The 27,841-nt window shown below is 42.7% G+C and overlaps 1 long non-coding RNA gene across 1 annotated transcript in view; it reads right to left on the bottom strand.

The window, feature by feature from the left end:
• Positions 1–1,443: 1,443 nt before the first annotated feature.
• LOC125612624 overlaps positions 1,444–27,841 on the bottom strand; it is a 153,199-nt gene continuing 126,801 nt past the window's right edge. Inside the window, exons 4-5 of the long non-coding RNA XR_007343104.1 lie at positions 5,513–5,658; positions 1,444–5,341 (exon numbers count right to left, since the gene is read on the bottom strand). This is a non-coding gene — a long non-coding RNA (uncharacterized LOC125612624). The remainder of the gene's footprint in view (positions 5,342–5,512; positions 5,659–27,841) is intronic.

The raw sequence follows: 27,841 nt of genomic DNA, 5'->3' as shown, positions 1-27,841 counted from the left end.
AGGGGAGGGGAGAGGTGGGGAGGGGGGTGGGTGGAGGATGGGAAAGGCAGCGGAGCACAACAGACACTAGTATGGCAATTTGTAAATCAATGGATGTGTAACTGATGTGATTCTGCAATCTATGTATGGGGTGAAGGTGGGAGTTCATAACCCACTTGAATCAAAGTGTCGAATATGATATGTCAAGAAATTTGTAATGTTTTGAACAACCCACAATAAAAAATTAAAAAATTAAAAAATAAATTAAAAAAAAAAAATATATAAGGAACTCAACTCAAAACAAGAAAGTAAATAACCCAATTTAAAAGTAGACAAGGGACCTGAATAGACATTTCTCCATAGAAGACATATAAATTGTTAACAGATATTTGGAAAAAAAAATTATCAACATTGTTAGTCATTACAGAAATGCAAATTGAAACCAAAAATCATCATTTCACATCTTTAAGAATGACTATTATCAAAGAAGAGTTATAGCTGAGTTGCGGTGGTGCAAACCTGTAATCCCAGCAGCTTAGGAGGCTGAGGCAGTAGGATCATGAGTTCAAAGCCAGCCTCAGCAAAAGAGAGGTAGGTGCTCCACAACTCAGTGAGACCCTGTCTCTAAATAAAAAATTTTAAAAAGGGATGGGGATGTGGCTCAATGGTCAAGTGCCTCTGAGTTCAATCCCTGGTACCCACCCCCCCAAGAAACAAAGATTAGTTGTAAGGATATAGAGGAAAGTTTTGGTGAGGATATAGAGGAAAGAGAACCTTATTCACTATTTATGGGAGTATAAATTAGTACCACTATTATAGAAAACTGTAAGGCAGTTCCTTAAAAACTTAAAAGAGAGCTACCATATTATTCAGCAATCTCCCTTCTGGGTATTTATCCCAAAGATTTGAAATCAGTCTGTGAAAAAGATATCTGGTCTCCTGTGTTTATTGCATCACTATTCAGTCACCAAGCTGTGAAAACAACATAAGTGTCCATCAACAGATGCATGGATAAACAAAAGGAGGTCTTTCATGCAGTAGAATACTATTCAACCTTTAAAAAGAAGAGTATTTGTCATTTGGAATAATGAATAGAATTGGAGCCATTATGTTAAGTCAGTGTATAATAATAATTTTTAAAATGTTAAATTTGTTTTTAAAATTTTTAAAGATCAATTCAGAATCAATGAAAGACTCACATGTAAGATCTAAACTATGAAACTCTTAGATGTAAACATAGAGAACAAGTTCTTTGACATCTGTCTTAGCAAAGATTATTTGAGTTTGATCCCCAAAGTAAATACAACAAAAGCAAAAGCAAGCAAACGGCATTCATCAAAATAAAAAGCTTGTACACAGCAAAGTAAATAATCTTTAGAATGAAAAGACATCCTACAGAATAGGAGAAAATATTTTCTTTTTTCATATTTTTATTGATGAATTATAGTTGTACATAATGGTAGGATTTGTTGCTACATTTTGGTACAATGCACATAATATAACAGTATAATGTGGCCAATATCATTCCCCAGTATTTCCCCTTTCCCTCAAGAAAATATTTTTAAGTCATCTGTCCAATAATGGGTTCAAATCCATAAAATGTAAGAAATTCAAATAAATCAACAGCAAGGAAACAAATAGTTTGATTTAAAAATGGACAAAGAACCCAAAAAGTCATTCCTCAACAGACACGGTATACATGGCCAACAAGTATGTGAAAAGGTGGTCAACATCACTAATCATCAGAGAAATGCAAGTTAAGTCCACAATGAGATATCATCTGTTAAAATGACTATTATCAAAAATGCAAGAGGTAAGCCAAATTGGCCAAATTATATTGTTCTATTGTGTGCATGGACTGATATGTAACAACAAATCCCACAATTATATATAAGTTTAATGCATCAATAAAATTGTGGAAAAATTGTAAGAGGTAACAAATGTTGTAGATGATGTGGAGAAAAGGAAACACTGTTGGTGGGAATATAAATTAGTATAGACATCATGAAAAACTTTGTGGAGTTTCTCTTAAAAATTGCAATTAAAATTGCCTTATGATCCAACAATTCCACTTGTAGGTAGAGCCAAAGAAAATGAAAGTAGTGTCCAGGAGATATCTGTGTTGTTATATTCATCGAAGAATTATTCATATGAGCCAAGGTATGGAATCCACCTAAGTGTTCATCAATGAATACACAGATAATGAAAATGTGGTATGTATACACCATGGAATACTATTTTTACCTTATAAAATGAAAGAAGAAAATCCTGTCACTTGTGACAACATGATTGAACCTGGAGGTCATAGGCTAAGGGATATAAGCCAGGCACAGAAATAATCAGTTATATGTGGAATCAAAAAAAAAAAAAAAAACAACAGTGGAACTACTGGAAGCAGAGAGTAGAATGGTGATTACCAAGGGCTGATGTGGGGTGGAGAAAGGCAGGAGATAGGGATTTGGGATAGATGTTAATCAAAGGACACAAAATTTAATCTAGACAGGAGGGAAACATTCAGGAGATCTATGGTGATTATAGTATGTATACTCAAAAACTGCCGAGAGCAGATCTTGAATGTTCTGTTACAGAAACAAGGTGATAAGTATGGAGATGACAGTTAATTAGCTTGATTTCATCATCCTACAATGTATACATATATCTAAACATTATTCCATACATATGTATTGTCAATTGAAAAATAAATAACAGTAAAATATAAATAAATTAATAGATAAGTTCACATGACATTTCATTTAGTTCTACTTGGGAAAGAGGGAAGGAAGGAAGGAAGGGAGGGAGGGAGGAGGGCAGGAGAGAGATTTGTGTGCTCCTGGGTAGCAGGAAGACAAACTTACTACTTATCATGGTGAGGCTCCAAATTGGGTCTAAAAGTCACCACTAACACATAGTAGAGATTCAGGAAAGTTCTGTTGAAGGAAGGACTTAGTGAGCAATCTTCTCCGACTTCTTTTCTTAGCTAAGGCCACTTTCCTTTTATTCCCTACCCATAGGGGGCTGATAATGGGGTTCTTGTGTATTCACAGAACTGCAGTTAAGAACTACTTCCTTATCTCTATTTCCTCCTGAGAAGAAGGTGGAGCAAATCCTCTGTGCATTCCAAATCCTCACTCAGATGTACCTTGTCAGGGTTAAAACAGGCAGGCTGGTGCATGAAGAGACCAGTAAGCCGCAAGATAATAGCTCCAGTTCTTGGAATGTAGAATAGCTGTTCAAATAGCTAAGTCAGGAACTTTTTTACAAAAATAAACTTCCATCAATTCTGGTTTTATTTTACTTTGTCTGTAAGCTCAAGGATGGTGTTTGTTTTGTTCAAAGCAGCTGTCCTAGGTGTCCATAGAAGGACAAAAATGTGGATTTGAACATTTTGTTTTCTATGCTTGCCTAAATTAGGGAATCACAAATTCAAACAACCTCAAGGACCAGTCGTGATGTGTGGGGAGGAGATTGTCATGAATTAGGCCATCACCCAGCTCCACTGATGGTATTCCAGTAGGAGTCTTCATGTACAGTTGCCAGAGTTGCTAGATACCTCCCTCTTTGTCCCCTCCCTCCTTTTCCTTATTCCACTGTGGTTTGAAGGTGTCCCCCAAAGTTCACAGAAAGTTAATCCCCAGGCAACAGTGTTGGGAGATGGCCCTAATATTAGGTCACGATGGCTGTGCATGGGTTAGTCATTATCACAGAAGTGTGTTAGGTATCAAGAAAGTGGATTGGTTTAAAAGGCTAGATTAGCCCTCTCTCACTTTCACCCTCTTTACTCCTTCCAGCTTCTACCATGGGATAATGCGGTCCAAAGGCCCTCACCAGATGCCAGGGCCATACTTTTGGAATTCCCAGCCTTCAGAACCATGAGCCAAATAAATCTCCATTCTTTATAAATTATTGAGTCTCGAGTATTCTGAGATACAATACAAAATAGATTAAGACTCTCTTCCTTCAAGATAAGCTGAGTATCCAGATTTTCTTTGTGAAATACAATTTTAAGTGCTACAAAAAGATCCAATTTGCTTTTTAAATACCTTTATTGAGATATGGTTTAGATTCCATATCATTCATTTATTTACATCATAAAATACAGTTGGGCAACCATCACCGTGATCAAATTTTAAAACATTTACATCATCCCAATAAGAAATCATGTGCCCATTAGCAGTCACCACCTCATTCTCCCTCCCCTCGTCCAGCCTAGACAACCACTACTGTGCATTCTGTCTGTAGATTTTCCAATACTGAACATTTCATGTAAACAGAATTGTACAATAAACGGTCATTTGTAACTGGCTCCTTTCATTTGCATGGTGTTTTCAAAGTTCATCCATGTTGTAGTATGTATCAAAAATTCACCTTTTATGACACAGTTGTTAAATAATATTCTGTCAAATGGTCACATCATATTTTGTTTATCAAGTCACCACACATAGAATACCCACATCGCTCAGCCTAAGTAACCAATTTGTCATCCTGTATCAGTCTCCTGGCTGGTCCTCCTGTTCAATCCTCCCTACCTCCTGCTGACAGGGGATGTGAATGCAACCAATCATATGGCCCAGGTTGGAAACTTTGAGATAATTTTTCTAAGATAAGGTTTTGAGCATGTCACTCCTCTATCTTCTCCCCAGTGAGGACATTGCCCTCCTCCCTGGCTTTCAGATGGAGTCTTGTCCTATGGGTCCAGCACATAAACTCCTTCAAGACTTGGCCGCCCCACCCTCCCCTGGTCACCACCCTCCCCATCACTCTCTGCCTTTGAACACTGAGGATGTCCATTCCTCCATTCCTTTGCTCATTCTGTGACATTATGCAGATCTTCTCCTACATTGGGTGGTAAACTCCTTCTGACCAGTGGCTGCTCCTCTCTATTAGTGTCTCTATCCTCAGGGCTTGGGACACAGTAAATACGGGATAAACGTCTGATCATGGAACACACCCAGGCTGTTCCTCCATCTAAATTACCCTTCGGTGCACAGTCCAGCTCATGTTTCACAGTAGCTCTTCTTGACTTCCCACCATTTAAAGCAACACTGATTAGTTAGTCTCCTCCTGGGCCCAGATGGCACTTAGTTCTATTGTGTTATACTCATACCACAACTGTCATCATGGTATCACCCCAGAAAGCCGCATTGTGCTCCTTGCAGTCAATATCCTCACGCCCACCTGAGGCAACCAGCAGTCCTTCTGACAGCACAGTGTTGGCTGTTGTCAAACTTCATGTCATTGGGCTAAGGCAGAACACACTATTTCCTATCTGTCTTCATTTGCTCAGCAGAACATCTCAAAGATTCATCCATGCAGTTGGGTTTATCATGAATTCACTCCTTTTGTCCCATTTCCAGCTCAGTGACTGTGGAATCAAGTAGAATCAATTAAACAGATTCACTTATTAAAAGTGCTTTAAAACAAGGAGACTGATAACAAGTCGTGCATTATTCATTAGTAAAATAAGGAAAAAAAAAAAAGAAGCCTTGTTATTTGTCAACAGTGCTCTGGGAGATGGAAAAAGAAAAGGACCTACCACCGTCTTGCATGTTGTAGGTCTCAAGATCAAGAAAGAAAGGAGCGAGCCGGGCATGGTGCTGCAAGCCTGTAATCCCAGCAACTCAGGAGTCTGAAGCAGGAGGATTAACAAGTTCAAAGCCAACCTCAGCAACTTGGTGAGACCTTGTGTCAAAATAAAAAATAAAAGGGATACAGTGAGTGGTTAAGTGTGCTGGGTCCAATCCCCAGTACCAAAAGAGAAAAGAAAAGAAAAGAACAAATTGTGGAGGTAAATAAGCACCTCCAGCTCAAACTGAAATGAACTATCAAAATTTCTGGCTTAAATAAAAAATTAATAACACTTCCCTAGGTAAACATCACATTTAAAAGTGAGTTCATTTCATTTTTAGATAATTAGGTTAGTAAAAACTAAATTTGCAGCCTGAACTGTTTTGCATTACCTTGGAATTGTAGAAATTATGCAACCTAATGCCTAATGGAATTAAACAGGGATTTGTATTTTTCTCAAATTTTTGTAAAATGAATGGAACCCTACTCTATGTTTTCCAAATTTTTTACAAATCCATTTCTCAAAGGTACATATGTGGTAGCTGAATTAATGAAAGCAAGTTATTTTTAGGGTGTGTGGGGTTTACCTTACCTCCTTGAGTGTTTCCTTTCTCCCAATAGTATACCCAAGCAAAGAAACCAAAATCTTCCCCTTTTTCCTCACTCCCTACCTCCTCCTTCTGCTTTAATCAAAAGGGAGGTCTGTTTTCTCCAATGTCTGCATGTCATTAAGTTTGGAATTCATCTCTGTTTATTGCCTTAATATTAATTCCACCACCTCCCCCAACTTATTTTTTTACAAGTAAAAGTCTTTGAGAGCCATGCATCCAAATGTCATATTTCAAAACATGTTGTGAACTAAAGAGTCAAAATCAAGAGCATCAAAGCCAGGCATTCTGATTGATAGCCCCTTAATTAAGATCTTTAAATATACACAGTCACTTACTGGGTCCAGGCTTTCAGAGGAAAACTCCTGCTTAACTGGTTGAAAATGTGAACAGTGGGGTGTAATTCCCTAAGCTGCAAGGAGCCCCAGATCAGAGAGAATGCAAGAGAAGCTCTAAAGATGCTTGAGTATGAATTTTATCTTTTGCAGATGCTATCAAAACTGCAAGAGGTGAGACCACCAAGACAAGGAGAAACAAATGTTGTTTGTGCTCCAAACTGACACACAGTTTATTTGTCGGTGTTTGGAGTGGTTTGAAAGAAAAGATAGCAAAGGAATAAATAGGTTTATGCACTCAGGCAGGATGTGCAAGCTGGTAAGGGAGAGGTGACTCAAACGGGGTTAGTCAGAAACAGCACAGTCAGTGGAACACAGACTCCGGTTACCCCAGCGGTGACAGACACCATTTTTCCCATGGCTGACACATCGTGCCCAGAGGCCTGTGTGGAAGAGACTCCTCCTTGAAGCTCCCAGCAGCAGGATGTGCTCTCATGGGTGGTCCAGAAATACATGCAGGTCACTTCTCCTCCACCAAATTTCCAACAACTTTTAATGGGTGGCTCTACACCATGTTGAGGTCTGAGACCTCATTTCTATATTCCCACCATGTTCTCAGTTAACAAGAATGACAAATGGGTATTTTTGATACCACAGCCCCAGTTTGACAAGGAGGAGTCACCCTGAGGTGTAGTTCAGTGACCAATTGAGCAGGAAATTCAGCACAAAACCAGCAAAACAACAACATCAGAGCAGATTTAAGTCCTGACACTGCCAATTAATATTCGTCTGGTTGTGACCTTGGGCTAGAGTTGCCAAGTAAAATACAGAACATCCAGTTCAACGCGAACTGCAGGTAAACAACGTTTTTTTTAACATATATCAGGTAGTAAGAAATAATCCAATTTTTTTTTTCTGAAATTCAAACTGATCTGGGTGTCCTATATTTTATTTGCTATATCTGGCAAATATTTTTCCTCCCTATACTTCAATTTCCTCCTTTATTTCCAAGTGGATAGCAATGCCTTTCTCAAAGGGTGACTGAGGATCAACTAAGATTACCTCACCTCAGTACAGTGTCCATACACTTGACTGTAAGAGATCGTGATCATGATAAAGAACTCTTAATTACTCCTCTCTTTCCTCGTGGTCTTTGTCTGCCTTTTAGCTGTTTCTAAATGTTAAACTTTTTCATAAAGGCCATTCATTGTATGTTTTCCTCCCGGTTGACCATTTCTTTGCTCATCTTAGAAATCATAAGGAACTCAGGGTCAGATGTAGAAAAGGAAAGTGGGGTTTAAAAGTGGCCGCTGTGACTCCTCAATCTCAAGGCTCATCTGGTGCTGCTGCCCTTCCCTCTCTAGCTGTCAAACAGTATTCTTTATTTCTCAACCAGAAGGTATGACCAGGGCAGGCATAGTGTACCTCTATCTAATGCCCCTGCTTTCTAAAGAACTGAGGAAGGAAATACTGTTGACCTAAGAGTACCGGTTCAGAAGTCAGAAGCAGAAATAGGCACTGACTTTGTTTAGTCCACTCATCCGGTACCTTTAGGCCAGGGAGTCCCATTAACCACAGTCGGCAAAAATATGCTTCGGAATAGCTCCTGCTGCATTTGTATGCCATTCTGCTGCATCCAACATAATGTCTAACTGCATATGTGCATCAATAATCTTTTATTATGTCATAATGCATTTTAGTGTGCGGATGGCTATTATCTTTTAGAGGCCCCCATTTAGATTTATGAAGCAAAAGAGAAAAGTTTTTTAAAAATGTAATCTAATTAATCTGAGTGCATTTGTATGCCTATTAAAATTCACCTGTCCAGGATTTTCCATTTATCATGATTACAAGGGAACAGCCATACTGAGAAAGGGGGCTGCCTTTACATTCAATGTGAAATGATGATTTATTATCCAGGATGCTTTTTGTAATGGTTTAGATCTAATGGACAGTTCTGTGTGATAAACCCTCCACCTACACTGTGAAGTTAGACATGTTGTCTTTTAGTGTAGGATGTGTCCCAGTGAAGCCTTAGAGACGTTCATCATGCACTGGGGACATGCTGACCTCATGGATCCTGGGGACCATCCTTTAGGTAGTCAACAAATGGGCAATCCCTCTCTGGACTGCAGATGCCAGGGCCATTGGTCTCCAGGACAGCAGCCTGAATCCATGTATGGAGTTTGACACCACTTCGGGATGGTCCAGGGGTAAGTGCTCCCTTGGAGTCATATGGTATGTCACTGGGCAAGGGCATGCCAGGAAGCTGAGGTAGCCATCTCGTGGGTTCTTGAAATCATATAAGAAATATTTTAACATATCACTCAGAGTAGCAGGCATGAGTTTATTAAAAGGGATAAGAAAAGGGAAAGGGCACTATTCTTAAGAGAGAGAGAGTGGGTTCTCTCAGAGAGAGGATGGCTTGACCATCCTCTCCTATTCTCCAGTTCTATTGGAGGTCCAAGGGAAGTTTCCAGGTAGTCCTTCCCAGGTCCTCTTTTTGATTTTTGACTGACAGCAGGATGACATCAGACTTTAAAGTCCCCATTGTGCATAACAACTCTAGGTCATTTTGGTCCATGCTGACTGGCTCTAATTGGAACCTGTTCTTACAGATTTTATGGTTAGGGTGAATTATTCTTATCTCCCTGAGTTCTGAGATCTGTGCTATGTAAGAGTCAAAAAAGATTTCCCCTTCAGAGTAACCTGTTTTCTTCTTATCAGCATTTTGGGCCTAAATTTCTCCTGCAGATAACAGGTAGTTTGCTGAGGAAACTTCTTGTTGACTACCTACAGGAAAATTTTAGAAGAAAGCATGTGGGTGGAGAGTCAGCAAATGAATCCAGTTTATAGAACTATTCCCTTAACCTCATGTTTCCACTGCTCACATCTGTCTGTTACCTACCAGTTGGCACCCCTTGCTCTGGGGAGAAGTGCTCCTCCCCTTTATGAGTACAAGCAGTACAAACTTGACCTGGGGCCTTCCTCCCATATGAACCTAGGGAACAATTTTTCTATTCAATCCAGACCGGAGGACAGCATTGCCACACACACACACCCCAACCTGCAGTCCCCACAATTGGAAAACAGGAACCTGATACTAGATTAAGCAAAGCTACCAAGATAATTCTAGTGAGAGGCACTGGGCTCCTGGGAAGACCTGCCCCCCAAGGTAAGACATCTGACTGCACTGACATTCTCATTCTCTATCCAGATCTCTGTAGAATTCTAAATCCCCCTGATAAACACAGCAAGGTCAGGGTGGGCAGAGGAAAGGGCCTGGAGCTGGCCACCCGCCCAGTTCCACTGGCCCAGTAGAGGAGTTTCTTGGAGGGGTGGCCTCACTTTTTTCTGGCTGTTAGTTCTCCCCTGTGAGATTGCAGGGGTGCATTCTCAGTAATTACAGCCCGAGGAGTGTGTGAGTCTTGCTCCTCACACTCCATCCACAATGAGTTCCTCATGGCTGGATTTCTGTGAAAATCAGGATTCTCTCAACCCCAGGGAGCACAGGCTGGATCACCAAGAAAGGCAGAAAGTGCAGAACATTCTAGCTTCAGTTGTGGCCCCCACCAAGGGTGACTCCAGAGGACCAAGCACCCAACTCCCAACTCAAGTTCAGTTCATGGTAATTTCTACCGATGACTCTGAGCCACTTTGAAGCGGAAAGATTTCCTAAAGAGGGGGAAATGTAGAAATCCCTCTTGGGGTCTGAGATAATTGAGGTAGAGATGGAGAAAATTTGGGTCAATAAAAAAAAACTTTAAATAACATAAATCATCAGATGGAGAAAGTTTCTCCCCTTTTGAAGTTCTTATAGCTGCATCAAGGATCTCAGCTGGGTGCTAGTGAGTCCTTAGCAGCTCTTTAGCACTTGCTAAATGAGAGAGAGAAAGAGAGATTAAGTCCACTTAAGAAACTTACGAAGTAAATCACTGAGCTAATAGGACAGAGTGGTAAACTCTGAAGTTACTGAGCTCTGGGAATTATCTATCTGATGAAAAATCATGAGTTCTGACCCTGGACCTTTCCTTGAAAACTCTGACCCAGAATCAGGAAGTGCTGGTGAGGAATGGGAGGGGTAAAAGCAAAGGGGATGACTATAATCTGCTAGAGGGCCACCTCCACTGAGCCATTGTCAGGAAGGGGGTTTGGGGGGAAACCAGAAGAACCATTGTTGGGTTTTTGGACTCGTTTCAAATAATCCCAGTTACCAGTACAGAAATCACACCCATCCACATGGCAGATTCCCTGCATGGTGATGGCTTGATTATGTTTAGGAAAGATATGAGTTTTCCCTCTGAGAAGGTGATGAGAAAAGCTGAGATATGTTCTTCTACACTCTCCCAGATTTTGGCACAAGGCCCCAGGAGTCAGGTCAGCCCAGACTCCAATACCTGGATCCACATGTAGCTGCTGAAATGCAAAGGAGACAGAAAAACCCCAAGTGGCTGAAACTCTTGGCTCTATGTGCTGTTCAGACAAGACTCAGTGGAAAGAAGGTGAACAGAGTGTCAGTAAAAAATAGTGCCCTCTCCTAAGAGGCCTGGCCCCCCTGCCTCCCTGAACATGGGCCTAAGTCAGGGACAAGGGACAGAATCTTTCCACTGAGGTTCCTTCCTCACTGTAGTCCCTTAACTGTTTCCGTCACCACAATCAAACTGTTAGAACACACCCTGTCTAGCAGGGACTGCTGGGTCTTGGGGCCACAGTGTGTTGAAGAGACAAAACCTCTGCCCTTAGAAATGAAAACTGTACCTTCATTTGGTTCAACCCCCAGCCCATGGTGTTCTGAGTTTACGAGGCCCTGTTTTTTCTTTCTTTTCAGTTGAAACCTAGGTGAGCTCTGTTTCCTAAAGTCAATATTTTGGCAATGTCCAGATGATGAAGTAGAGAGGAAAGATACCATGAACTCAGGAATCAAGGTTTTCTACGTATGGGTGATGGACATTCACCACCAATCAACTCTGCATCTTTGAGAGTTGACTAGTCCTGTATTACTGACATAAACTCCAAACATTCTTAAAGAAATTCAGCACATTCATAGTTCTTGACAGGCAGAGATAGCCTGTCAAGACAGTTCATCTTGCTCATCTTGACAGGATCAAAGGATCATTTCTGAGCATTGACTAATTGAGTAATTAGTCTTCTCACTATTTAGCCTGGAGACTTGGATCCAACAGTAAATTTGGGGGACCTTAAATTGAGATATGGTTTAATCCTCTCAATGCTTTGCTGACTCTCATCAAAGAATTAAGGGCTCCTTGTTCCCTTTATATACCACTTTGTCAAAGTCTGGGGCCTGAAGGCCTCCTTACTGACCAAGGACCTTGGTGAGCAACAGAGCATCTACCTTCTATATCCTACCCCTGACCTCAGAGTTATACCAGTAGGATGAATGCAAGCTTTGCCAAGGGAAGGTCTTAGGAAAGTCAAATGCCATCATTATTAATTCCCTGCTGTTTGGCTGGGCTGGAAGCCACTGGTACACCGATGGGAGAGGCTTGACTCCAAATAAATAAACACATGTCCTTTGGGCAGATGTCAGGCCAGCTCCAGCTGGTAACTGATGGCCCCTCACCACAGCAGCGGGTGCAGCACAGGGAGGTGAAGTGATGCTGGCAGCCCGGAGTCTTCCGCCTCATCACAACAAGCAGTCTGGAACCTTGGCCATGTTTGAATATCCATCTCTTTGAACGGATGCAGACAGCTTAATGAAGCAATATTTATGGAACTGATACCACGGGGGATGGTTGCTCCTTTTCTCCATCTTCTATTTTTAATATTTGATCTGGCAAACATATTATTAAAGGAATATTTCAAATCTGATTACTCTTCTGTTTGACTGTGTGTGTTATTCATGCACAGAGGGTGTCAGGGGAAATTATACCGACCAGTTTGGGAGCTTTATTATGTCATTCTTTCAACCAGCCCTTTGCTCCAAGTATAATTACCATTCACATGAAAGGCTGTGGGCTAATCGCAGCCACCTTGCCTTAATTAAGTGGCCTCCTCCTTCCCCTCCAGTCTCACTCTTGGCCCATCCAGACTCCTTTACTAGGGATCAGGAACTTTCTTTCAGAGAGGTGCTATCTCTGGATGTCTGATAAGTTATTTTGTTGTTGTTTTGTTTTGTATCTCTGAGCTATTTATTAAGCTGCAGGTTTCTTTATAAAAGACAAGTTGCCCTGTGGTGTGCCCTGTCCTTAGTTATGAGCCCTTGGTCCAGCCATAGCATGAGATTCACTCTCCCAAAGACCACAGAAATTCTGCCACTCAGCCTTTCCTTTCAATAGATACTAGCTCTATCTTGAACCACCTAATCAATCTCCCCTCCTTCAGGTTGGAGGTACTAGCCCTGTTTCTAACTTGGCCTCTAACAGGGAGACTTTGAACCATGCAGGTAGGGCAAAATGTGGATCCAACAAGCCAGCCATGGCCCAAGGCAAAAGGCTGTGTCTCCAAGGAGATGGAGCACAGAGGTCAAGTACTGAAGGGTGTGGTCTAGATCTTCACCAAACTAAGCCTGCAAATTTCAATGATTTTTGTCAATTATCTTCTATATGTTCTTCCTATAAGGGCCAGAAGTAAATATTTTAGTCTTTGCAGGCAATGTATCACTAGCACAACTATTTAGCTCTGCCATTATAGCCTCCAAACTATATAACCACAGTTAATATGAAAACTAATGAGCATGATTTCATCCCAATAAATTTTTATGTAACAAACCAGGCAGTGGGTTATATTCCTGCTTTAGACTTTTTCTTGAATTAGGCATGCTTTTTAAAAAAGAAAATATTCAGTACTGGGGAACAAAGTGAACCAAATTATATTGCTATATCGTGTGCATGTATAAATATGTAATAATTCCATTATTATATATAAGTATAATACACTAATACAAAAGAAAAAATACTGACAAGTATAATAATTTTCACAACAAATGCTTCCTCATCAAAAAAAAAATCTCAAATCTTTTAGCTTGATAAAGCTAGAGAATTAATCTGTGAGTTGATGTATTTCTACTTAATAAAATAAAAATGATTAACTCTCAAAATATTTTCCTTCTTTCATGTTCCACTTGAGTCCCCTTGGGAAATGCCAGGTCACATACTGGGTGAATGTGAAAACACCCAGTGTCCTCAAGCAGATCATTCCTTTTAGGTTTTATCAGACAAAAAAAAAAAAAAAAAGGGTCACTGTGGCCCAAGCCTGCTCCCATGCTCTGCTCTCTTGGCACTGCAGGGTTGCTTCCTCCTGATTCCAGGGGTCCTAGCCCAACTTCCAGGTAATGACAGCCTTGTATACACCTCTCATGGGACACATGCCTACTGGGAGGCAGACGAGCCTACCATGCTAACAGAAGTACAAGTAGTGTACAACAAGCAAGTAAGTAATAGAGGTGTAATTGTAGATAATGATAACTGCAGGGGAGGAAAAGTAGACAGGGTAAAAGGCTAGAGGAGTGGGAGCTCTTTTAGACAACCTGGCAAGGGGAGGGTCTCTCTGAGGAAGTAGAAAATTACGCCAAAGGCAGGGCAGGTATAATCCAGGTAGAAGAACAACAGACACAAAAAGAAACAGGGGACCTGCCATGGTCCAGACACATAGCAGCCAGGAGAGCAAGAGGGCACACGTGATTGGAGAGGAAGATGGCTGGAGAAGAAGTTAGAGATCCCTCAGGCCAAGACCCACAGGTAAGGTTGGAGGTCAGGCCTGCATGCCTGGTCCTCTCCAAGACTCAGACCACCTTTCTTCCCTCTCTAGCTGCTGTCAGAGCACACCCTCTTTGCCCTGAAAACTGTGGACCCACCACTTCTATCCCTGTCCTTCTTAAGCATTTGCTCAAATGTTACTTTTTAATCCTTGGAATAAAAATAAAGTTGTATGAATTTCAGAACATCAAACACAAGGGCTCAGAAGGATAGCTAGATAAATTTCCCAGCTGACCAGCAACAGACAGTGCTCCACCTAATGAAATCTTCAGCAAGGATTAGCTCAACGTCTCCTTTGGCAGACAGTCTGGCTTAACATAGAGTTGATGCCCGAGTGTAATTTCCACAGACTTGCAGCACCACAGATATTTTTGATTTCCCAACAGCTGCCATGATACAAAATTTAAATGTAAAATGGACAATACGCCAAAACAGATGTTCTTGAAAATCTGATTAATTCCAAAGAGTTTGGGAAAGCTTGGAGGAGGCTGGTGTCTTCAGCACATTTGCAAGCCGAGCTGTTTTTAGGTTCCCTTGGTGTGTTTGGATGCAGCTTTATTGCATTTCATATCATTTGCTCAGCTCTAATGCCAGAAAACCAAATGCTGCAGAAATGAACACCGACACATTACATCCTTAAAAGCACCATGAGCTCCTTCATTCAGGCTAAGGTCTCCTGCAAACAATCTTATTCATTTACCCTAGAGTAGCACCTGACAATTAAATATAAAACAGATCACCCAGCCCCAGACTCTCTGGTAGAGTTTGTGAGAGGCCTGGGTATGAGGGAAAAAAAAATGTGATGGAAATGGAGGAGGGCTTGCACCTTTCTGGGCCCATGGATTTGAACCCCCCAAAGATTCCTTCTGCCTCAGTTTGTTCCTCATGTGTTAAATGGAGAGTGTCAGCAGAACCATGTAAGCATCAGGTGAGATGATGTCAGTCCTGTTGGCTATGGAAAGCATCCAGACAAGACAAAGGTGGTCATCATGGTGTTGACAGTGGCCACATCCCATTCATTGCCCTGAGCTTCCTCCATGCTTATGTAGCTCTGACTCCTGAGAGCTCATTCCCTAGGTTTTGCCCACTCTGAGGAATAAAAACAGATGCAGTAATGAGCTCTGGCCTCAAGGGCTATAGGAAGATATTGTAAGAAGAAAGGTGACCTCAAACTGAAGATAGGCCCCTTTGCAGGAGGTGTTTCTGAGCCTGTGCATGGAGCCAGTTTCCAGGCAGGGTTGTCCCTTTTTCTCTGATTCAGCCTCTAATTGGCATATCCTCTACCTATATCTACAGGGCTCCCATCTTCTGCCCTTCCCATGTCACGGTGCTATTTTCTCTTTGTTCCTGCCTCTCTCCTCCTCAGCTCACCTCCCGTTTCTAGGCTGCCTGCAGTGGGTTCCAAGTCTGTTACTGAAAGGTGATGCATGAGGTAGACAGTGTCTCTCAGGCCCCAGTTTTCATTTCCACTGTCTCCTGGCTCTGCTCCTCTGAGAGGGAGGGGTGACTCTAGCATGGACACACACTGAGCACCCACTTCCTTCTAGAAAAAAGCAAAGAAGCCAAAAGCAGGTGGCCAGATGTAACCCACCCAGGCCTCTCTCCCAAGAATAAAAACCCAGGGGGATATTCAGTCCCTTATACTCTCCGGAAACATGAAAAACCTATAGTTGTATTTTTGCAGAAATTAAACTTTACCAATATGGCTATTCATGTAGAGCATTAAGGCAATTTTTGACTCTACATGATTCATGTGATATAATGATTTGTCCAGTGCCTGTGAGAGCAGCTAAGATAAGCTGAGGTGTCATAGTAGGTTGGAAGAAGATTTGGTTTAGGACACCAACAGGAATGGTGAGGCAGAGTTAAATCTAGTCAGTCATTGGAACCTCCATGACTCTCGGTCCCTTTTCTGTGCTTTCTTTCACTTGACCCTCTTGTCATTATCCCCTAGAAAATAAAGACCTGATTCTTGAGTGCATCAACATCACCTGCACAAGTAGCCCTGGGCAGTCCCCCTGCTGCAAATTGGACTCTGGAAGCACTTCTAGGAGCAACCTATGTGTGTGAGTCTATCTGATCTGCTTTCTGCAGAAATGCCATTTGGGAATCCCATAGCTTGGCTTACACCAAAGGTACCCTGGGACCTCTACCCTCATGGCTGAGGTATGACCCATAACTCATAATATATTACTCCTTTGAGTGCTTGAGCAGGTTACCTAGCCCCTTTGGCATTCCGTTCACTCTCCTATAATGGAGTCAAAGATGAGATCACTTGCTGGGGCTCTGACTTAGCTACATAAGGCATGCCTGGTGTTTGACAGGTCACCCAAGATGGTTACAGGTGGTTGGGTCTATGTTTGTGCTGTCCCTGATCACTGGACTCCTTGAGAGCCATAGATCTGTCCCCTGTTCATCAATGTCTCCCTAGCACTGGCAGAGAGCCTAGCACACAGTAGGTGCTCACTTACTAACTGTTAAAGTACCTCAATGCAACACAATGTTTACCTTGGCATTTATGCCTAGCATGGTTTCCCCCATGGGCTCTTCTGATCCTGCAAATTCCAACTCAATATCTCCCTCTTAGAGAAGCCTTCCCAGGATACTGACCTATAAACACTCTCTCCACGCATATCTCTCTTTATCCTATCATGTAGTTTTATAACCTTAAAATCAGAACTTTCCACTGATGACTATTTCTGTGGTTTCTTATATCCTGTTGTCATTGAACTCTTGGGAAGGAGTTGGCCCCTGACTTGAAGCTGTAGGAAAAGTCACCCCTATAATTCCTACATGAGTTTGTAGTCCCTGTAAACACTGTTCACGTAACCATGGGGTTACTCAGAGGGAAGTGCAATTATCATGGTGAGCCTCATTACCAAGCACTCTTCACTGTTTGAGGATTCTAAGCACAGAGCCAAGATCTTCTGCTTCCAAATTGGCAACTGTCGTATCCATCAGAGTAGGCTGAGTCAAACTCAGTAACAAACATCCCCAACATCTTCAGTATGTCTTAATGTAATGAAGGTTATTCCTCTTTTCCTGTGTCCCAAGTGGGTCAGTCAGAGGACTCTGGTCTTTCTTACACTCAGGGGCTCAGTCTCATGGATACTCTATCCCAACATAAAGGCACGATGCAGCAAAACATTCAATGGCTTTGAAATTCTACCAAGGTAATACATATTGCTTTCCTATAGAACTGTGGACAATAATCCATCACCTGGCCCCACCCACCATTTATAGAGGCTGGAAGTACAGCCTACCCACTGTCCAAGGAGCAGGAATTTGGGCATACAGCACAAGTCACCACCCTTGCTGCATTACTATCTACACTGGAAAAACTGGAAAGAAAGATAACAAAAGATAAACTTATAAGGCACACCGTACCCAGAAATTTTAATTCCATCATTATTATCCACAAGGCAGGAGAAGAAACATGCCCAGAGAGGGAGTTGCTCAGCTAGGATCTTGAGTGGACAAATATAAGAACCAGAACCTCAGTACTAGTGGTTTGACAAGGTCCTTTTCTCTCAACTGCAGGACTCTGTCCCCTGAGTTCTGCAGACTTAGACACTAGACTCTTGTCCTCCCTTTGTCTTCACCAAAAAAACTCTAGGTATGAGGCTTCACCTCTCAGACCTTTACTCCTCCATTTATAAGACTAGGAACTTAGTTCCTTCCCTATTCACTATCTCAGAATCAGGAATAAATATTGTAAACTTGCACAAGAGAAAAAAAAAAGAGGAAGAAGACCTACCCAGCTGGGAGGTCTCCTCCTCCCCCAACACACCCCTTAGGGACTGGAGAGGGATGTCCTGTATCCCATTCCACAGGCAAGAGGAGACCTGGGGAAGTCTGCCTGATCCAAGAAGAACTGTGTCCTGCCAACAGTGACATATGGATGTCAGGATTTTAGAAGGTTAAGGGGATGGACCAAATCATTGAAAGCTTTTTATTTTGTCAAGTCAACAACTATTTATAATCACTATTATTTCACAACAGAAGGTGAGATGTAAGACTGAAGGCATGGAAAACATATAATTTCAGAATTTTTAAAAACCCTTTAAATTAAATCTGTATAATCATACAAAATATCATGCGTGTCAGTTTTCTTTACTTTGAAGGTCAGGGCAAAAGTCAGCACGAAACAGCATTTGCCCATGAACACCAAAGAACAGTGTTATCATAGAATTTGGAGGTAGGAGTCCTGTCTGGTGGCCATAACCAAGGAGCTCCCCTCTGGCAAGGAGGAAGATGGTGTCCAGCCATGAGCATCTGTCCACAATCCACAAATAAAATAGCAGAATCGAGTATTCCTTTGTCCAGTGTTTACCTGGTGTCACCTGCTCCCCTCTCCCCATATGCCAAACTCATAGCTCCATCCTTCCTGAGATGGGTTAGCTATGGGATAAAGATGCTCTGTTTTCTCTCCTCTCCTCTACCCGCTCTGAAAGCCCAGGCTGCTGCTGCTGCTGTGATCTGAGGCTGCCAGCCTCCTAGAATCTTTGAACTGGAGGCCCCCACAGCCTCCTCCATGAACAGTAGATGGAGCCTTCTTTGTAAAATATCCCTAAGCTCCTTCTTGTTTATTTGCTCTTGATTAAACGGCCATAAAGAAATGATCTGTCAAAGACTTAATAACCAGGTGCAATGGACATGTATGTAATTTAATGATGGCTCCAGACCCATCTTTCATGGCAACAATTGTCCCACAGCTGCCGAGTAGATGACAGAGTGGAGACAAAAAGCCCTGTTAGCCCTATGATAATTGCTTCCAAGTTCGACCTTCTGCCTTCTTCTCTGGCCAGGCTTGGGCTAGTACTGCAGGAAGGTAACTTCAGACTCTGTAGTCTAAAAGAAGAATGAGCAGGTGCCGATCTGGTTTCCAGCAACTGGGAAGGGATGTAGGGTTGCTCTCTTCAGGATCCAGCTATGTTTCCATCCAGCCAAAGCACTTACCAAAGATCCCTGAATTAGCCAGGATGTTCTGGTGGAAAGTGACAGAAGCTTACCTCCAACTGGATCAAGTAATAATGGAACTATATTGATGTTTGCAAACAAAAAGAGGTTGATCTAAGCTTCAGGTAAGCTAGATTGAAAGACCAGATGACATCACTGGGAATCTATATTTTCTGTCTTTGAACTTCCTCTTGATTGTCTCCCTTCTCAAGAAGACTTGTCCCTTCCTCATGGTTGAGGGACAAAAAAAAAAGGCAGTCTCGGGTTTTGTCTCCAGCTGAACCAACACAGCTATACTACTAACTTCAGTTGGCTTGGTTTGGATAGGGTACCATCTCTGGTGTTTTTGACACTTAGTAGGTTCTAGACACCGTGCTCAGTTCTGAATGACTACAAATAAGACATGCCAACTTTATTTGAGTAACTCCCAGACTTGCAGGGAGGAAAAAAATCAACTTAGCCGTTAGCAAATAATGTGAATAACCCATGTAGAGGTTTGTCCCTGTGAGAGGCTGGGGGATTAATTATAAGGCACAGCCTCTACAATAAATGTATTTTTTTTTCTTTCAACTCAAGCATCCTCCAAATCTCTAACCCAAATATACTTTTCCTAGGAGAGTAGTTAAGAGTTCAGAGTCCTGCAGTTTGATAGATCTGCATTTGAATCCTTACCCTGTAATGCAGGAAGTCTGGAAACTCAGAAAGAGAATTAAATTCTCTGTGCCTCTGAACAATGGGAATAATAATAACCCCAAACTAATAAGTTTATTCTGAAGATTCAACAAAATGATGCATATGCGGCAGTTAATTCAGTACCAACATAAAATAAGGGCTGAATAAATGGCATTTGTTACTATTTCTAGTCTCTGATGGCTACTGGACTGGTTATGAGGGCTTAAAGCCCTTCTCTGGTGGGAGGGGCAGGACTCTTGGGTGTCTAACCCAGCACAAAGGGCCACTGTGGAGGCAGGGCTCCACCAAAGAGGACTCTGGGGTGGAAGTTGTCACCCTGGACAAAACAGGGATCTGATGTTTCTTAATGATTGAATGCAGAAGTCCCAGTGCTGGGGAAGGGGTCCAGGTGAACAGAGGCACTGGAGGGGCCGGAAATGGGTCTCAAAACTTAGGTTCTGGCAGCAAAATGTAGTCCTGAGCCAAGGAGTTGGATGGGGGTGTGCAGGGAGGGGGATGTCACTTGGAGGAAGGAGTTCACAGGGATGAGAGTCAGCCTACCTAAGGGCTTTTGTGCAAAGACCACTAGTACACTGCCAGAGTAGCTTGCCCATGGCACCCTGATCATCAGGGATTATAACCCTGAAGGAGGGCAGGAGGGAGGAAAAGGACCATCAAACCCAGCAGGTACCTAGAGGAACACCCAAACAACCCAATTTACATATCATATCCATTGGGACCACCACACAGTGTTTTGAAAGTTAAATCAGAGCCTTGAGAGAACCTGTTGGAACTCTAGTACTGTGTGGGTTATTCTGCCTCCTAAACTACTGTTTTCCACATACCTGCTGCCAACTGGATAAAATCCAATTTTCTTAGGCTGCCATTCAAGGCCATTCACTGCCTCTGGCCACAGTCAACACAGCACAGGTTCCCAGGCAGCATCCTCAGCCCCCTCCATGACTTATATCCTCTCTGATTGGGGTGGGGAGGTGAACCTCCCCTTTAACTTCCTCTAAAATCAGCAGGATCTTTACATGAACACCTAGGCCAATCTCAGAGAATATTTTTAAAGTTTTGACTTAAAAAACAATTACAGATGTATAATCCTTTACCACTAATTAGAGTTTTCAAGCACTCTGTCCTATATAAGGTGAGTAGTCACTCTGCCTGGTCCAAGAAGCAGAAATTTCCCATTATCTCTCAGAATTCTGGGGAAAATAATAAGGACGGGGCTGATTACATAGGAGTGGAGGAAGAACCGCATGTGCCTCTGCTCTACCTGAGCTCTCTCTCTGGGATCTGTTCACCTGCACTGCCCTATAAGGTGATATTTTCCAAAGCCCCAAGAAAACCCTGCTTCTGCTTCCAACCATGTGCCATCCTGAGAGTCAAGACAAAACCTCTCTTTTTAAAAACTCACTGCCTGTGGTTGATGCTGATAAAATGTTCTTTAAATGGACCTGAATTACAAGAGAAGTAGCTCAGGAAAAACAGACTCTCTTCAACAGGAGAACCCTAAACACGTGGCCTCAGGTGTGTCCCCTTGCCCTCTCCAGCAAAGCCTTCTTGATGGGCCCACCCAGTACTCAAGGAATCCAGAACACAGGACAGGAAAACTGCCTTGATTCACTGGGGAAGCAAGCTTGGAGAATTTTTTCAACACATGAGGCAGATCCTTTATGGGTCCCATTGCCTGAGAGCAGGGTACATGCAGAGATGAGACCTGGGAAAGCCCAGGATGTAAAAGTACATCCACTGGTCATACCTAACTGGTCTCTCAAGATTATAGGACATGAGGGAATTCAAAGAGGAGATAATCCATTTCTGTTCTAAAGTCCCCATTAGGAGAACTTGAGGCTGGAATCCCTGATCAGTCTTTCTTGTACTTGACCAAAGAGGCATGAAGGGCTGATGCATCCATTTTCCACTTTGGAAAGGTAGAGCAGAGAGGTCAGACTGCAGTGAGAGATGAAAACTAGAAGCAGAGGGAAGAGAGAAGGAAGGATGGAGACAGCAGCTGCTTTGCTGAGTCCCATCTAGTGAAGCCAGCTGTGTGCCCAGGTCCCTAGGGATCCCAGGCTACCCCAGAGACCTTCCTGGGTGAAATAATCCTAGCCATTTTTTGTCCTCTGCCCTAAATATTCTGAAGATAAATCCCAACTATTTCCACAGCCCTCACCAGTTACCTGGAAATATCCAAGACAGGAATGAGCATCTACTACCACTTTAAGTAATTCCGCAATCTTTTTTCATATGCTGCCTCCTCAAAGACCCCAAGTTTAGCACCACTTGGGATGGGCCCAGTCCAAGGCTGGGGGAATGAGACCCAGCTCTCTGCCTGCCTAGAATGTGAGATGCTCAAGAAAATGCTTCCTCTGCCTGTGCCATTGGCTCCTTGATTAACACTGGACTTAGCTATTAGCATATTTCATTGCCATTTACAGAGCACATCTGTGTGTGCTCTAGTCCAATAAACAGGCATGGTTTATTTCTTGGACCAGTATTTCTTTTGTATTTACTGTTTTGGTTTGGTTTGGTTTTTGTTTTTTAACTTAAAAAAAAAAATCAGCTCATCAATTTGCCTTGTGTTGATCTACTTAATGTCGACCAACTTCCACTCCCCCACCCTGCCTCTGCTCCTCTGTGAGTATTTGCCATTCATCCTCTTATTGCAAGAGAAACTCATCCTGCTCATCACAATCCAGCCACATTGTGATTCCTCTTCTCTGCTGCCAGCCTGGGTCCCCTCTGGTTCCACTGGCAATCTTTCCTTTTCTTTTTTTTTTACCAGGAGTAGCTTCTGGTAGGCACCCCCTTGGAAAAGGAACAATGCACAGAGGGAAACTCTGGACATTCCCATCCCCTGTAACTCACTGTGTGACCTGATGCATATCCCTTCTTTCTCTGAGCCTCAGTTTCCTGATTTATTGGATGAAGGCACTGGCCAAAGCACCTCCAGGTTCCTGAAGGCCTGATGAGCCATGTGGCTGCCTCCTTGAACTCCCACAGCTCCACAAGGGTGGGCCCAGCCAGGGCAGGTGTTTTTTTTCTGTCAAATCACCTTCACTGTAGACACTCTCCGGTCAATACCTGGTTCAGAAGTATAGACAAGCCTCCCAGCCTAGGGACTGCCTCTCTGGATTCCTCAACTCTACGGTGCAGCCACCCTGCTGTTGAAACTCTCTCATGTGTTGATGTCATTTTCCTGCCTTAGGTGGTTCAAGTGGGCTGTCCTTTGCCACCTAAGGGCTTCTTTCTTCCAGATTGGAGTCATAAAAAGAGAATGTGTAAAAGAGTGCTGTTTTGTTTTGTTTATCTATATAGTGGCTTTTAAATATACCCACAAATACTTTTAACAACCTTCCTTCAAAATATGAAGTCTAACCCTCTTCCCCCTAAATGTAAGCTATACTTAATGACACTTCTAACAAATAAAATATGGTGGAAGTACTGCTGTAATGATTTCTAAAGCCCAGTCATAAAAAAAATCTAGCTTCTGTTTGAGTCTCTATCTCTATCTGTATCTCTATCTTTATCTTTATCTCGATCTCTGTATCTATCCCAGATTGCTTCCCCTGAAGGAAGCCAGGACACATCAATGATCCTATAGAGCTACAGCCATGAGAAAAGGAACTGGAGGAACTGACGTTCTCCAACTAACACCCCAAACCAACTTGTTCTGGGAGTGAGACACCTTGGAAGTGCATCTTGCAGCCTCAGTTCATAAGAAACCCTGAGCCTCAATTCATGAAAGACCTTGAATCATAACCATCTGGCTAAGTATACCAAATTCTTGAGCCAGAAACTTCTGACTCAGAAACTCCAAGGATAATAAATGTTGACAGTTGTTTTAAGCCATTAACTTTGGCGTCATAGGTCATGCAGCAAGAGATAATTAATACAAACCGAATCCTCCATTGCAGTTAAGTTTGTGTTACACATCTCTTTATTTGCACCTTGAAAACAAAAGAGTCCTATCGGGCACAGTGCTGCATGCCTGTAATCTCAGCAGCTCGTGAGGCTGAGGCAGGAGAATCTCAAGTTCAAAGCCATCCTTAGCAAATTAGGAGGCCCCAAGCAACTTAGCAAGATCTTGTCTCAAAATTTAAAAATGACCTAGGGATGTATGTGGCTTAATAGTTGAGCCACCCTGAATTCATCCCCAGTACAAAAGAAAAGAAAACAAGAGTCCTTTTATGGTTGCAGAGTTGACTTTGATAGGATATTGTGTAGATAATGCTTAAAAACTGTATTATTTTGCCAGTGCACTGAATTAGCTTTGGTCCACATAGCCAGGTACATTAACACACATTCACAGCCTTTAGCTAAATAAGGTCTTATGGGGACTAGGTAGCCACCGTTGTGTAGGGCTTGTCTAGGACTCGTGGTTACCATCCACTATGGACAGAACATGACTGAGCCCAGAGATTTCCCTGTCACCAGGTACACAAATACCAACATTGAATCGGCCCTAAGCATCTTATTGCAAAAAATATTTCCCTCTACTGCAGGGTCAGGACCCAATCCATGGCTTATGCTCTGAGGACCACAGCAAGAGGATTATACTGGCAGCCAGGGGCTATTGCTAATGCAACCTCCTGGCTTCCCTAGGGCATATCTGGGCCAAGGTGTGTGTGAGGCAGCATCATTCCCTCCTGACATGGGCTCTGGATGCCAAGAGCTGGGGGAGAGTGAGAGGGATCACATTTGTGTTGAGCCCAGGCCTCCAGCCAAGAGTGCTGGAGGCAGCCCAGTCTCTCATCCTCATGGGCAATGACAGATCCATCATCTAAGCACTAAGCATGGAGTACAGCACTGCCAGGGATGTCTGCCAGCTCTTGATGTGCCCTTATGGGCCTCCCATTATAAGAGGACAGATATTCAAGTCAATCCAGTTTAGCAAACATTGTCTGACCATCTACTGCATGTGGGAAACAGGAATAGTAGCTAGAAGAAAGAGGAAGTAAACGCAGCATCTGCTTTCAAAAGCTGCACTATCTAATAAGTGGAGCCATGCAGGGTCATTAAGGCAAAATGTGGATCCAATTAGAACTGAAGTACTAGCAGCCTCTGCCTCTTCTGAGCATTAAGAATAGTTCTGTGAAAGGTGTACTCTTAGCCTGGCTCTGAAGATGTCACTAAAAAAAAGGCTTTTAACAAGGGGCAATGACAGATGGAAACATGAAAGAGCAGTGTATACCAAGTATCTGTGGTCATAACTCTATCATGGAGGTAGGTTATCTAGGTTAGCTAGTGCCACCATAATGCTGTGTGATGAACAACTCCAAAGTAGCAGCAGCTATAACAGCAGGCATTTATATCTCTCTAACAGTTTTGCTGATTGACCAATGCATCTCCACTCTAGACTGTTGATCAAGGTCAACAATCTATTTACATGTCTTTTCTTCTAGGACTCAGGTTGAAGGAGCAGCTTCTCAGGCTGGGATTGTGGCTTAGCCTAGCACGAGTGGGATCCGGGTTCAATCCTCAGCACCACATAAAAATAAAGACATTGTGTTGTGTCCATGTACACCTAAAAAATAAATATTAAAAAAAAAGGAACAGCTGCTACCTAGAAAATACTTTTCTCAAAGTCCAAGGCAATTGTTCAAGAGTGTACCTTGGAAGCCTCAGATTGGATATGCTATGCCTTATATCTGCTCACATTCCATTAGCTATGGCAAGTCACCTAGCTGAGACCAAAGTTAGGGAGGCAGGAAGGAATTCGGTGCCCCTAATGACCCTTGGCAAGTGTGGGGAGGGAAGGAAAGATTGTGAACAAATAATATAATCTTCTTAACAGATGGTGAGCATGAAGAAGTCATATGGCATGAAGCTGCAGAACCCACTGGAATCTTGTATGAGAGAGACTATTTGGTTATTTACCAAACTATTGCTCTTACCCTCCTGAACACAAAATTAATTTGCCATTACTGTCTGAATTCCAGCCAATGGAATATGGTAGAACTGACAGCCTCCAGTTCATTAATACCCTCCACTCTTTCCGGGTCTTCTGGGGAGATATACAGAATCCACCAAACAAACCTGAGGCCCAAGGTGATTGTAGAGCCACAAAGTAGAAGGAACCTGGGTCCCTAAGTCACTGCTTGAATGACAGCCATCTGGGAAAGCCACTTGACCAGTAATAGTCAGATTAGTCGAAGCAAACTTATTTTAAGCCTCAGGAATTTGGAAATTATTTGTTATAGTAGTTAATCTACTATTAGCCAATGTCACAGTCACACTTGATAGGTGGCTAAGTGAAACACACAGAGAATTGGAGTCAGACAAGCCTAGATTAAAATGGCCCCAGCACTATACAGCAAGATTTCTTTGAACAAATTGCTGTAACTTTCTAGGTCTTAGTTTTTTTAAAATTTTTAAATAGAATCCATAGTTCCTACCCTTATTACTGAACAGGGTAGAACATTTTGCTGAGCCCTGGCAGGTTTACCCTTTCAGTCCAGAAGTTTAGGAGTGACTTTAATGACGTCCAATGTCAGCAACATGGTGTGACAAGGATTAAGTCTTCCTGAGTCTTACTCTGCTAGGGGAAAGGTGATAGACATGTCCCTCATTGGGTAGGGCCTGGGAAGATCTACACTGGAAGGTAGGCAGGATCTTCAACTTTCCCAGAGGATTTACTAGAAGCTGGCAGGAAAAAGAGGCTTCTCAGCTTGCCACCTGCTCCTGGCCCCCAAAACCACCCAAAATTACAAAGGGAACTTTGAATCTCAGATTCTGATGCTCAAGCCTAACTTGGTATTGAGAGGACCTCTGAGAGCATAGAGGGGACTGGCAGAGTCCTGCGACCCTCACTGCAAGCCCCCAGGGACAAGTACCAGCAGAAAGGATCAGTGACTAAGAATCTAGATGGTCAGACTTTCCTTTGATTTTATTGAGTTTTTCCTGTTTCCTTCTTTCCTTCCTCCCTCCCTCCCTCCCTCCCTTCCTTCCTTCCTTCCTTCCTTTCTTCTGAGAGATACAAAGGAAGAGAGCTTAGATTTTCAAATCCCAGCTTTGCCACTCACTTCCTGCATGACCTGAAGGAAGTCACTTACCTTTCTTTGTCTCAGTTTTCTCAACTGCAAAATAAAGACAATCTCCGCTTTCTGCTGTTTTTGGTTTTGTTTTGTTTTTTAATGACATGGGTTAATATTAGAGCTGTGTGAGTGTTCCTTAAACGAATAATACAAATGGAAGAGCATGGGGCAGGAGGAAAGACAGGAAATGAGAGGGAAAGGTGGGAGATCACATGGGGACAGGGTAGGACAGAGAGCAGACAGATGAACTCAGGTGGCCAGACCTGACAGGGGAGGAGGGGAAACCAATGTCTCAAGGAAAATAGGAGAAAGAGACTCAGTGAGAAAGAGGAAAGGAAGAGTCTGGCCACAAAATGCAATTAGAATGGAATTCAAACACAGTGTTCCTGGTCTAATTATGAAGCACCAGCTCACCGGGCGGCCTTCTGAAGCCATCTCAGGTCAAAAACAAACACCTTGCCTACCTCCCAGAAGTCATCCCCTGAGCAGAGGGAGCAGCAGCCCAATTTAGAAAATGACCCAGGGGTGAAAACCCAGAAGCCCCAGGGCAGCCTGTGGGTTGAGTGTGCACAAGAAAATGAACAGATTTCATAGGCTCCCCAGCCCTAGGAACTCTGGGACCCTCCATCCACAGGAAACTGGGTCGGGTTCTACCCATGACCTGACCCCCTCATCCCATAAAAAGCTCCTGAGAAAAGCTTGGGACAAATCAGAAATTCCATTCCCATCTTTATTACCAAATCCAGCCAGGCTGACAACCTCTCTCTCAAGTTGCAACATAATGTGATTTCAAATGGCAACATTATACACCCTCTGAAGAAAAAAAAAAAAAAAAAAAAACTGTGCTTATAATCAAAGCACCAGCAGCTCCTTAACTCTAGGGGCACTCCTGGGCTTGGCAGTAATGACATTAGCGTGTTTGGAGCTGTCAGAGGCAATGTCACTAATCTGGGTCTAGGAGG

Source organism: Marmota marmota, unplaced genomic scaffold (assembly GCF_001458135.2).
Source record: "Marmota marmota marmota unplaced genomic scaffold, marMar, whole genome shotgun sequence".
Taxonomy (NCBI): domain Eukaryota; kingdom Metazoa; phylum Chordata; class Mammalia; order Rodentia; family Sciuridae; genus Marmota; species Marmota marmota.
Note: the sequence above shows the minus strand (reverse complement) of the source record. Positions and strands in the feature narration are given on the sequence as shown.